Genomic DNA, 13,143 nt, shown 5'->3' with positions numbered 1-13,143 from the left:
GAAAAACTGCGTGCTCAGGCCCCAGGTGACGGAGCCGAGGCATTGAAGCTGCCATTGTCGTGCAGCAGGTCCTACATTGTTCGTATGCTGGTCAAATGCTTCAATGATGGCGAGGCTGAGTCCAGGACGGTAACAGCTTAGAGTTGGATCAAACTGTCATTAGAAGTCCTAGGTACACACGGAGGACAAGTCCTTGTACTTCTGACGCGGACTCCTAAACACAAATCTTTCTCTACCTGTATAAACAGTAGAAGGTTCTGATTAAATTTCGTAGCGGATTGCTCTTGGTTCTGGTCGTTGCCAGCACAGATCAGGGGCTAGCACGATAACAACGATCAACTATTCTTTCTTTTTTTTTGGGTGTGGGTGGGTAGGGGGGGTTCGATCAACTATTCAGTTTTACTTCTATGGTAGTTCAAAGCCAGGAGCTATTCTGCAGATCCCCACTGTTAACATTCTATTGATGTGCGAATATGCGCGCGTTGCTTTTGCTGTATTTTAGATAAAATATTTGTATGCTCAGTTCCTGTTTTGGCTTGGCCACACGCGAAATATATGTATCCTGAGTTATATTGTTGTTTGTTTTAGTAAATTGTACGGCCGGTCCTTAAAGTATTCGGCGGTTCTTATTTAGATCCCCAAACTATGAAATCACACGTTTGACTACCTAATGTATTTAAGTGATCTTATCCAGGTCCAAAATAGACACGAGGAGGATTAGAAGCTGACGTGGTCATCCACGTGGACATGATTTGAACAGAAAACCCCTGAGACATGCAACGTCCCCACCGGTGGCGGCTCCCGTAAGCCGCGCCCCATGCCTACGCTCGTCGCGAAGACGGCTGTCTCCTACACGGCCGTGGGCGGCGCGCCATCGCTGGGCCTCAGCGTCGACTTGGGCATGGTCATGGGCGCCGACCTCGGGCCCTAGGCGTCCTCATAGCAGCCACGGGTACACGGCATTGACCGGCGGGTTCTCACCGGCGATAAGACCTGCATCTACACGTCCCTCTTGGCCTCACGGACACGCGCAAGGGACGGGATGGCTCCGAGGTGCTCATCGAGACTTCGTTGGCTACCCGATTGAAGCGGAGGCGGAGCAGAAGGCGCTACCGGCGTCGAGGACGTAGACGGCGGCATGAACCGGCGGTCGAATCGGTGTTCTGGCGCATCCTGTGTGTCCTCGTCGCAACCAACGAGCTGATAAGCATCACGGAAGCACGAATAGCTAAAACAAAAGACGAGAGGACGAGAGCCTCACTGTAGCGGGCTGGCCATGGTGGAGATGCTTGTGGTGGCGATGACGAACAGCAGCGGCGAAACTTCGGCGTACAGTCCATTTCGGCGACTAGAGACAACACGACCGGGTCAGGGAGAAGCGCAGGGATGTGGATGAGCTACGAGCGTGAGATATTGGACTGGGATGGATCGACGACGACATATTTTACCGACGGACGGAGGAGCTCGACGATGGTCGAGAAAGGGAAAGAGAGAGACGGTTGGCGGCTCGGGTTTTTAACGGCGATGGTGCAGTGAGGCGTCCACGCTTGCCAGCTCCTGCTTGAAGGGTGTCCACGCGAGAGAGATCTGCGCCTCCACGCAAGCAGCCAAACGGAGAGCGGCGGCGGCTCGAGCCCACTCGTGCGGCATCTCCAGCTGCAGCTCCTGCTCTTGCTCCTCCATGTCCACTGCCGCCTTCTCCTCCTCCACGCCCGTTGCCTCGTCCGAGCCACGATCCTTGTCAAGCTTAGCATGCGGGTCGTCCAGCACGGCCACCGCGGCGACGACGCTCCAGTCGTCGGGCCGCGACTCCTCCTCGGCTCCAACGACCTTCCCCGCGGTAGGCGTGTCACGTGTCTCCGCCCCGCGCGGCGGCGTCGATGCGGCCCGTTCCCTGGTGACCTCGTACGCGAACAAGGAACGCATGGTGTGGCGGTATGAGGTGACCATGGCGACGTCCCCGTCGGTGGCGGCGGAGGAAGTGGACACTGGGCACCGTGGGACCCTCGGCTCGGGTTTTTCCTGTTCAAATCATGTCCACGTGGACGACCACATCAGCTTCTAACCCTCCTCGTGTCTATTTTGGACCTGGATGAGATCACTTAAATACATTAGACAGCAAAATATGCGATTTCATAGTTTGGTGACCCAGATGAAAACCACTCAATACTTTAAGGACCGGTCGTGCAATTTACTCTTGTTTTTTCATCTCCAGTACTCCCAGTATGTAAGGCCTGAAGCATGGTTCTTGCTACTGGAATGCTATGGCAAATAAGGCCACCTTTGGTAGAGCTCCTACCGGTTTCAGCTTCTCTTATGAGGGATAGAGGAGAGAGAAAAAGAGCTCCAGTGCATAAACAATGAATACGTCAGAAGGTGATAGAAGTCCTACCAAACAGAACCTAAGTAGCTGCAATTGCGAGCTAATTTGTGCTAGCGTTGCGGAGTAGGTGGCTGATGGTTTGGGAGGGCCTTGGGACTACTACTTCCAAGCACCAAATGTTCTTAGTTTTAGTAAAATAATGTATATTCATTTTTCTCCAAAGGCAAAATCAAGAGACATGACAAGCTTTGGTTAGAAAAAACAATACAACTGAGCCTCTGATTATTACAGGCCTCATGTGGAGTCAGTCTCTAATTCTCTACTCACGCGGGGTTAATACTTCATTGCACCTCCATTTATTATTGGCCTTGATATCTAACTGAAATAAGGTTGGTCCAATTAAACTAGACAAAGATAGCTAATAGCTTTATGTTACCACGCAATAGTAGGTCCCGATGCACGACCTGTTTGCCATTAATACAAGTAGTGCTGGACAATAAATTATATGTCCAGGGCAGTCTCAATAATTTTTAGGGCCCTTAAGAAAGTAAGACACCAACATTGTCTTTAGACATTTCTTGATGCAAAATCTTTAAAAACAATATCGAGATCAATTTAAATTAAAAATTTACAAAATTAGAGCTCTATCACGGTAATATGGAATGACTTAAATTTAGAAAATTAGAACCCTGATTACCTGCTGCCTACTGCCTACAGGCGCTCTCGGTTCCTACGTGGGTTTTTTTTAGCAACTCCTATGTGGCTTGATGAATTCAATAATTAACTAATGGATCATTGATGCCTGATAGCCTGAAGCCTGTATGAATTGGATTGCAAGGTCGAAAAGCATATTGAGGTTGTCGGATAAACAGTCAAACACTGAACTGTACTACTGCAAAACCAGGCCCTATAACTGATAAACTAAAATCACTTACCATGCCGTCTTCAACCTTCAGCCCAGCATCCACAGACTATATATGTGTATACTTATGGGACCCCAAGGCCATGGTCCTCCGGCCGTCGCATTGCCTGCCCCTCCCATTAAGACGGGCTTGCATATGTCTCGGTGCACCTCACATGCATGTTTTGCTAGTAGAAGTAAGAGGAGGGAATGTACGTAACATAAAGGAAACAATTGTAAAAGCGACTTAGCTTATCAAGGAGATGCTGGTGCAATTGTCGTCGATGATAGCAACATCTTTAATAACATCATCAAATGGTGGTGGTCAATTGTGTATGGGTGATTGTTGAGGGGCGTTGATGATGTCGAGTGCTGCCACGAGCATAATGACAGGAGACGACAGGAGGTCAAGAACCACGACAATAGGTCGTGCACCGCAACTTAAGATGGCGACAAGTCATCTATTCTAAATTATAAGACGTCTTGACTCTTCTAACTTGCTACATGCTATGTCTAGATATATTACAAAAAATATATATAAAGAAAATACCAAAATATATTATAATTTAGAATGGAGGGAGTCTAATTATACGTACGAAAAACACACTTAGCTCAAACCTACTCGTACCAAAGACACAAAATTTGGTAACTCAAACATCATTCGCACTGTTCGCTTGGCTTATAAGCCGTACTTTTTCAGTCAACGAACAGTATTTTTCTCTCACAACAAATCAGACAACAGTACTTTCAGCCATGGTTTATCAGCCAAGCGAACAGGGCAATTATCAGTAAATAAAGTGAAAATAAAATTACGTGGAATGCTGCTATCCTATCCGCATACGGCTTGAAATAGTAGCTTTACTCTACGGCCCTGTTTGGTTTCTACATGCGCTCATAAAATTCCTGTCAAATCGAATGTTTAGACACATACATGGAGTATTAAATATAGACTAATTACGAAACTAATTATACAACTTGCGACTAATTTACGAGACGAATCTTTTAAGCATAATTAGTCCATGATTTGACAACGTGGTGCTACAGTAATCATGTGCTAATGCTAGATTAATTAGGCTTAAAAAATCGTCTCGCAAATTAGCCACCATCTATGTAATTGGTTTTGTAATTAATCTATATTTACTGCTCTTTATTAGTATCTAAACATTCGATGTGATATGAATTTTAGGAGCGACTAAAAAACAAACACCCCTACAATCGTGTGCCCGGAGTTGGTCATGGTTACTTCAATCCTGATTCCTGAAGTAGCAGCAGTGACGATCTCTTTCCTACAAAAAAGACGTTATTTGTCCACCAAGGACCATCGCTGCAATTTCGCTACAGGGCTATAACCGACTCGACTGCAAGGATGGCAACGGGTCGGGTTCGGATCGGGCGCAGTCTCCGTGCACCCAAAACCAAAACCCGAAATTGAAACCCGAATCCGCCCCGAAAACCGATTCGGGTGGAAATTCATCACCAAAACCAAACCCGCGGATACCCAAAACCCGAACGGATACCCGAAACCCAAATGGATACCCGAAACCCGCGGATATATATACACATATTCACATATATAAACAAGAGGCAACAAATAATAAATATTTTCATGAGTCAACTTTAAATAAATTTAATAATCTAAGCAAACAAATTATTATTAGTATATTATAAAACATGAGTTTTAATTCCAAATGAATTATTTCGAATATCCATTGGATATCCACGGGTGGAAAACCAAACCCGAAACCGAACCCAATTGGTTTCGGGGCCCCGAACCCGAAAACTATGGGTGAAAAACCATCCCCAAACCCGAACCCGCAGAACCCGAAACCCACGGATATCCGCCCCAAACCCGATCCGTTGCCATCCTTACTTGACTGACGTGTCTGAATCTGATCTGAAAACAAGGAGCATCCACACACGAGCGCCCAAGCCCCAAAGGCCCGGACGATTATGGCAGAACCTCCTAAGTTATAGGGCCCACATGCACCTGTCATAGTTCGACGACCTTTGACATCTATGCATTTGTTTCCATGAACTTAAAAAGACTGTCGGGTGTCCTCGGGGAACCCCGAATCATCCACGATTTCCGAGCAGGATCACATTACAAAGTCATTGCAGTATTACAACATTTATTCAAATATCACTACCAGAGTAAAAACAGCGGAAGTCTTATGATAACATAGTTTACAAACCAGTTGTTTCAAACCTTACAAACTAAGTTCGATAATTATTATAAACCATAGTAGTAGTGGAGTGGCATAATAAACATATACATAACACACAAAATAAACATCCTGTCCAAGGATCACACATTTACTTCTCATCGTCAGAACAAACGATAGTCATGTAGCACGATCCAAAATAGATCTGCTCATGAGGCTCACCTGCAACAAGGGTCAACGAACCCTGAGTACAAAAGTACTCAACAAGACTTAACCAAAACATTAACTGCTAAACTTAGGAATGCAGGCTCAGGGATTCAAGGTATGGCTTTACAATGATCAAAGTTCTTTTGCGTAAAAGCTCTTTTAACAAAATTCTTTATATAGAAAACTTCATAAGAATTATATACAAAGCTGACACGATCCATGCTGAGATCATGAAACTTTATATCCAACACCTTCACAAGCCTTATTCAAGTTCCAGTTATTAATACTATGATGATAAAAAGTGAGTTTAGTCTCCATAACCGAGGAGCAACGACGATTCGAACCGATTAAACACCCAGCTGGGAATTCCAGACCACACGACATATGCAGGTCCCTGACCTCCATATACCAACCTACCCTCGGATCCTCTAAAACAAGAACGGGTCCACGCCACCCGAGAACACAGTACTCCACCATTCCAGCCCATGGCCACGTGGGTACACGCTATTCCCGCCATCTCTCCACTCCCAGTGCGCGAGTAGCCATTCTCATAATAGAATAGCCGAGCAAAGGCTTACCGGAGTATGTGGTTAGTACTACAAATTTTCATCTCATGCAATTCAACAACGGACGTGCCTTAATCGACACAGGCAGAAAGACCCCGCTCACAAGACCTCCATGTCTTGTGGCTCACACACACCGAGTCCGCCCGGTCTAGATTTATTACTCCACATTCCCATATCACATGCTAACATAGTTAACCAAAGTTCCATTTGTTACTTGCAGGTGGTAGGTAGTCACCCGACTTTCATCGTTCTACGCATAGCTAAGCAAAACTAGGCATATACGAGCTTAACACTGGTAATATGGTAAATATGGAATAACAAGGGTGGTAATGCACCAATTAGGCTCTTACTTAACTCCTAATCACTTAATGCAGTAACAGAAAGCAAAAGCAAAATTAATTTATAAAACACAAGGTAGGGTTGTATGCATCCGGGGCTTGCCTTCGTTGACGGAAAAATCCGGTTCCTGCGACGTTACACAAGTATTCGATCCGACCTCAACAGACGGATTAACCTCCTCAACAACTTGATTAACTACCACGTGTTCACCTTCGTTCACTACACGTAATAACAATGCCATGTTTAACATGATGCGGAATACGAAACGTGATGCTCGATGATGGATGCAAAATTAATAATTTGAATACAACATTCCTTCGTGGTACAGTTGCAAGTCAAACAACTAAATCTTTTTCGTAACACCTACATCAATTGCCAAGGATCATTATCAACTAATGACCCAAGGTCATCACTCAATCCAAAATTTCAAACAAAACCTAAATCATTAAAGGTTACTATTTGCTTTTTATGAATTAATTATTTAATTTAAAATTATGAAATAAATCAACTTATTTTAATTGAACTTAAAATTTTAGTACATGTTCATTACATGATAAGTAAGTGGCAAAACAAATTTCATAATTTTTGGGCAATTAAATAAGTCTAGAAAAATCATAGAAATCCATTTATTAATAAATTAAGCAATTTTTATCACATTCAAAAAGTACTGAAAACATTATTTCATATTTTTCTTAAATACTACACATCACAGAGAAGTCACACAAAAATTTTCATAATTTTTGGAGCTCTAAATAAATCTACACAAAAATAACAAAAATAGACACTATTCATTCAAATCTGAAAATAGAAAAATCCATTTGAACGCTGAGTCACTGACAACGGGTCCCACCTGTCATCCCTAACCTCGCGCATTTGACTACGACGGCGATGGCGCTGACCGACGTAAACTCATCGACGGTGAGTCCAACGGCGACGGCTAAAGCACAAAAATGATCACTAAGACTAGGCGCATCAATTGACGTCTCTATCAGCACTGATTACGGAGGTATACTAGCTCGTCGTCGTCCATGGCGGACGCGGTGGCACGGCAGTACTACGCCGGTGACTACAGACCGGTAGCGGTCAAACTAAAGGTCGAGGAAGCACCAGTGGCTCACCCCGAACACGTTGAAGCAAGGAGCGTGGTCGGAGAAGCAACGGAGGGGTGGGTCGACGTTCCGAGCAAGCACGGCGGAGCAGATTGTCGTCGGTGGCGAAGTTCCGGGGGCTGTGGTGGTCAAAATGAGAAACCAATGGGTCATGGAGGACTACAGCATCGTGGCGAAGCTAAAACAAGACTCAGTAGGAGCAGAGGCGTACCGTGGAGCTCTGGCCACGGCGAAGCGCTCGCGACGGGGACGCTGCCGGCCGCGAGGAAGAAGAGCGTGCATCGCGAGTTCTCGGCGAATACAGACGACCAAGGTTGGTTGGCTGAGTGCACAAGGAATAGGCGAAGCTGGGACAGGCTTTGCTGAGACGGCAACGGCGCTAGGTCGACGGCGAGAGCTCGACGGAGCTGCGGCGGCGGTGACTGGAAAACAGAGGAAAGGAGCGGGGGCAAACGGCGATGGCCAGGGCTAAATAGAGCGGCTCAGAAGCACAAGGAAGCCGCGCAGGAGACTTCTCCGTGCCAGCGCGAAGCCGAGGACATCCACGCACGCGCCTGGAAGCGAACCGAAGGTCGCCGACGGTGTAGCTACGGCGGTGAACACTGTTCATAGTATTTACAAGTTTGCCATTCACCAAATTTCACAAATTACTCCCAAATTTTCATAACAACTCAAAAATCTCCAAAAACAAAAGTTGTTCAAAATCAAAAGTTCTACAACTTTGCTTCTATAACCATCTCCTTATTCGATCTAGATTTTGAAATGAACTTTTGAATTTGAATAGGGAAATTTAACGAATTACGCCTTTTTGAATTACTCAAAATTTTTCTAAACAACTTGAAAAACTCCAAAAACAAACTTTGTATAACTTTCCAAGCTCTACACTTTTGCTTTTGGGCTCAACCCCAAAATATGCTTAAATTTTGAAATGGATTTCTAGGTTAGGATCTAAATGCTGAAAAGCGGGGTTTTCTCGAAAAATTCAAAATCCAAACAAACTTTGAACTTGAGTCAAACAATACAATTCAACACATACCACATAAATATAAACTTGTTTTAGTGTATGCATCTCCAAGTTTTCAATATGACCAAATACCTTTCAATGCATATGATGACATGGTAGTTTTAGTATTTAAACACCCGGGGTGTTACAATCCTTCCCCCTAAAAGAAATCTCGCCCCGAGATTCAAAGCCATTGGGTAAGTAATGGAAAAGGAAATGTGTCAGTCCAAAAACATTCAGAACTTGTCCATAAAACAACTGAGGTTTCTTTACAAAACACAACTTGTATTACTGAGCTCAACTAACATTACTCTATTCTATATTGACGCTAGAAATTTTGGAAACTTTTCTAATAAGTAATCTTCTGATTCCCAAGTAGCTTCCTCTTCTGAATGTTGATTCCATTGTATTTTATAGAACTTGATTGTCCATCTTCGAGTAACATGATCTTTCTGATCTAACACTCAAATAGGATATTCAGAATAAGTTAAATCCGGTTCTAGTTCCACTCCTTCAACTTCAACATTCTGTTCTGGCACTCGGAGACACTTCTTTAATTGAGAAACATGGAATACATCATGCACAGCTGCGAGATGTTCAGGTAATTTCAAGCGATATGCCACTTTTCCATACCTCTCCAAAATTTGATATGGTCCAATATATCGGGGTGCCAACTTTCCTTTAACACCAAAATGGGTAACTCCCTTCATTGGTGACACTTTCAGATATATAAAATCTCCTTTGTTAAATACCAATGGTCTTCGTCTTCTATCCGCATAGCTCTTTTGGCGGGACTGAGCTATCTTTAAATTACTCTGTATTTGCCTAACCTTGTCTTCTGTTTCTTTCATAAGGTCAACTCCAAAGAATCTTCTTTCTCCAAGCTCAGACCAACTCAATGATGTTATGCATCTACGACCATATAGTGCTTCAAATGGAGCCATCCTAATGTTTTCCTGATAACTATTGTTGTATGAGAACTCGGCCAAAGGTAAGCATTTGTCCCACTTAGTGGAATAGTTAAGGACACAACACCTTAACATATCTTCAAGCACCTGATTGACTCTTTCAGTCTGTCCATCAGTCTGCGGATGATAAGCTATACTATACAGAAGTTTGGTACCCAACGAAGCATGTAAGTGTTTCCAAAAGCTGGAGACAAACTGTGTACCCCTATCTGACACTATGGTCTTTGGTACCCCATGCAAACTCATGATTCTTGCTAAGTACATCTTGGCATATTGGATCGTAGGATATATAGTCTTGACTAGAAGAAAATGTGCTGACTTAGTGAGTCGATCTACAATAACCCACACTGAGTCAAATCCCTTTGATGTCTTGGGTAGACCAACAATAAAGTCCATACTTATGTCCTCCCACTTCCAAGATGGAATAGGTAATGGTTGTAATTCACCAGCAGACCTCAAATGTATAGCTTTCACCTTTTGACAAGTATCACACTTTGCTATGTATCTAGCAATCTCTATTTTCATTTTAGTCCACCAGAATCTTTGCTTCAAGTCATGATACATCTTGTTGCTTCCCGGATGGATAGATAACCTAGTAGCATGTGCCTCTTCTAGAATTGACTGCTGCAACTCAGGAACTTTTGGTACCACCAGGCGATCCTTGAACCACAACACATCTTCATCATCAATGCTAAAGCATTCTGCTTTTCCATTTTTAACTCTTTCCTTGATATGGGCTATACCCTTGTTTTCCTTCTGAGCAGCAATAACTTGATCTCGAATAGTGGCTTCAACAATTATGTTGGTCAAACTTCCTTGTTGAATTACTTCTACATTCAACTTTTCCATTTCTTGGCATAAATTCAAACCCATTATTCTTACTGTCAAACAATTGCAATAACTTTTGTGACTGAGGGCATCTGCAACCACATTTGCTTTACCAGGGTGATAATGTACTTCCAAATCATAATCTTTAATCAGTTCTAACCATCTTCTCTGTCGCATGTTCAACTCTGACTGAGTAAAGATATACTTTAGGCTCTTGTGGTCTGTATACATATGGCACGTATTACCAAGCAGGTAATGCCGCCAAATCTTTAGAGCATGAACCACAGCTACTAACTCCAAGTCATGAGTCGAATAGTGTTCTTCATGTTGCTTAAGTTGTCTGGACGCATAGGCAATGACTCGGCCTTCTTCCATCAACACACATCCAATACCAATACCTGAAGCATCACAATACACATCAAACAGCTTCTCGATATCAGGTTGGGCTAATACTGGTGCAGTAGTCAACAATCTCTTCAAGGTCTGGAAAGCCTCTTCACAATCAGATGACCAGACAAACTTGACTTGATTTTTCAATAGTTCCGTTATGGACTTTGATATTTTAGAGAAATCTGGAATAAACCGACGGTAATACCCCGCCAATCCCAGAAAACTCCGAACTTGATGAACTATGGTTGGCGGTTTCCAATCAAGTACATCCTTCACTTTGCTGGGATCAACTGCAACTCCTTCGGCTGACAAGACATGTCCAAGAAATTGCACTTCCTTAAGCCAAAAATCACACTTGCTGAACTTGGCATATAGTTGATGTTCTCTCAAGCGGGTCAGAACAATTCTGAGATGTTCTGCATGTTCTTTCTTATTCTTGGAATATACTAAAATATCGTCAATAAACACCACTACAAACTTGTCTAGCTCAGGCAAGAATACTGAGTTCATTAGATACATGAAATGAGCTGGAGCATTTATCAAACCAAAAGACATTACCAAGTATTCATATAATCCATATCTTGTGGTAAATGCCATTTTGGGAATATCTTTAGGCTTTATCTTGATTTGGTGATATCCTGATCTCAAATCTATCTTGGAGAAAACTTTGGCTTCGGCCAATTGATCAAAAAGCAAATCTATCCAAGGTAATGGATACTTATTCTTGATGGTCACTTCATTCAACGGACGATAGTCAACACATAACCTCAAAGTCTCATCTTTCTTTTTCACAAAAATTGCCGGACATCCCCAAGGTGAGGAACTAGGTTGGATAAACCCCTTCTCAATCAATTCTTGTAACTGAGTCTTCAACTCGGCCAATTCCTTAGGTGGCATCCTATAAGCCCTTCGAGAAATCAGAGCTGTTCTAGGTTGTAACTCTATATTAAACTGTACATCCCTATCAGGTGGTAGACCGGGTAAATCTTCAGGAAACACATCCGGAAATTCACACACTACCGGAATATCCCTAATCTCTTTGACAGTAGTTGCACAAATCTTGCCCACTGATCTTCTTAGGGTCGGAAGTTGGATAAGAAGTTGAGAATTACTATCAGGCAAACTCACTCTTAATGTCCTATTCAAAATATCTATAACAGCCTTATGCTGATACATCCAATTCATTCCCAAGATTACATCTATATCCTGATCCTTAAGGATAATCATGGTAGTGGGAAAAATATGCCCATCCAAGTTTACGGGTACCTGGTATACCATTTTCTTAGTACACAGACGTCCCCCCGGGCGACTGTATAAAGAAACTTTCCTTTGTTGCCCTAATTGAAATTTTATGCTTCACGACAAATGTTCTATTGATGAATGAATGCGATACGCTAGAATCAAAAAGTATAACTGCAGGGTGATTGGCAATAGGAAACATATCCATCATCACTGGCTCCCCTTCCGGAATTTCTCCAGCTTGAATATAGAACACCCGTCCTGTCTTTCTCTCATCTTTGCCCTTCTGAGCATTCTGATTGGGATTCTTGTTTGGTGCCTGACCCTGTTGTTGATTGGCAGGGACCTTCTGATAATTTTGATTAGCTTGCCTAGGATATGGACATTCTCTGGAGAAATGACTAGTCCTTCCACAATTGTAACATGGATAGTTGTGACCCTGGGATGTTGGAGCATTGCTACCAGGAGCATTGGTTGACTGTGAATTCGGATAGGTTATAGCAGGACGGACATTTGACTGTTGCCTGGCTTAGAACTGTGGCGGACGATAAGGAGGACGATTATGATGTATTGGATGATAAATCACCCTCTACCTCTTCTGATTTCCCCCAAAAGATCTAGACGGCACACTCTTTTTCTTTTTGAGCTCGTTATGCTGCCGATACTTCGACTCTAAAGCAATTGCAATATTTACTGCCTCATGATAAGTAACATTGGTGCAAGTGGTCATCATAGTCTGCAACTTGGTATTCAGGCCTCTCATAAACCACCTCTTCTTCTTGGCATCAGTATTGACATATTCGGATGCATATTGGGACAGATGATTAAATCTTCCCACATACTGCATCACAGTTTGATCTCCTTGTTTTAAAGCAAGGAATTCATCTAGCTTCATAGCCATCACTCCTTCAGGGATATAATGAGCTCTGAAGGTAGCACGGAACTCAGCCCAAGTTATTAGAATGCCAGCTGGTTGCATAGCTACTAAGTTTGCCCACCAAGCACTTGCTGCTCCTCTAAGTTGATGGGCGGCAAACGCAGGTTTCTGATACTCCGTACATGGAATAAGGTCAAATTTCTGCTCCATGGTTCAAAGCCAGTCATCAAC

This window comes from Miscanthus floridulus, chromosome 8 (genome assembly GCF_019320115.1).
Source record: "Miscanthus floridulus cultivar M001 chromosome 8, ASM1932011v1, whole genome shotgun sequence".
In the NCBI taxonomy this organism is placed as follows: domain Eukaryota; kingdom Viridiplantae; phylum Streptophyta; class Magnoliopsida; order Poales; family Poaceae; genus Miscanthus; species Miscanthus floridulus.
Note: the sequence above shows the minus strand (reverse complement) of the source record.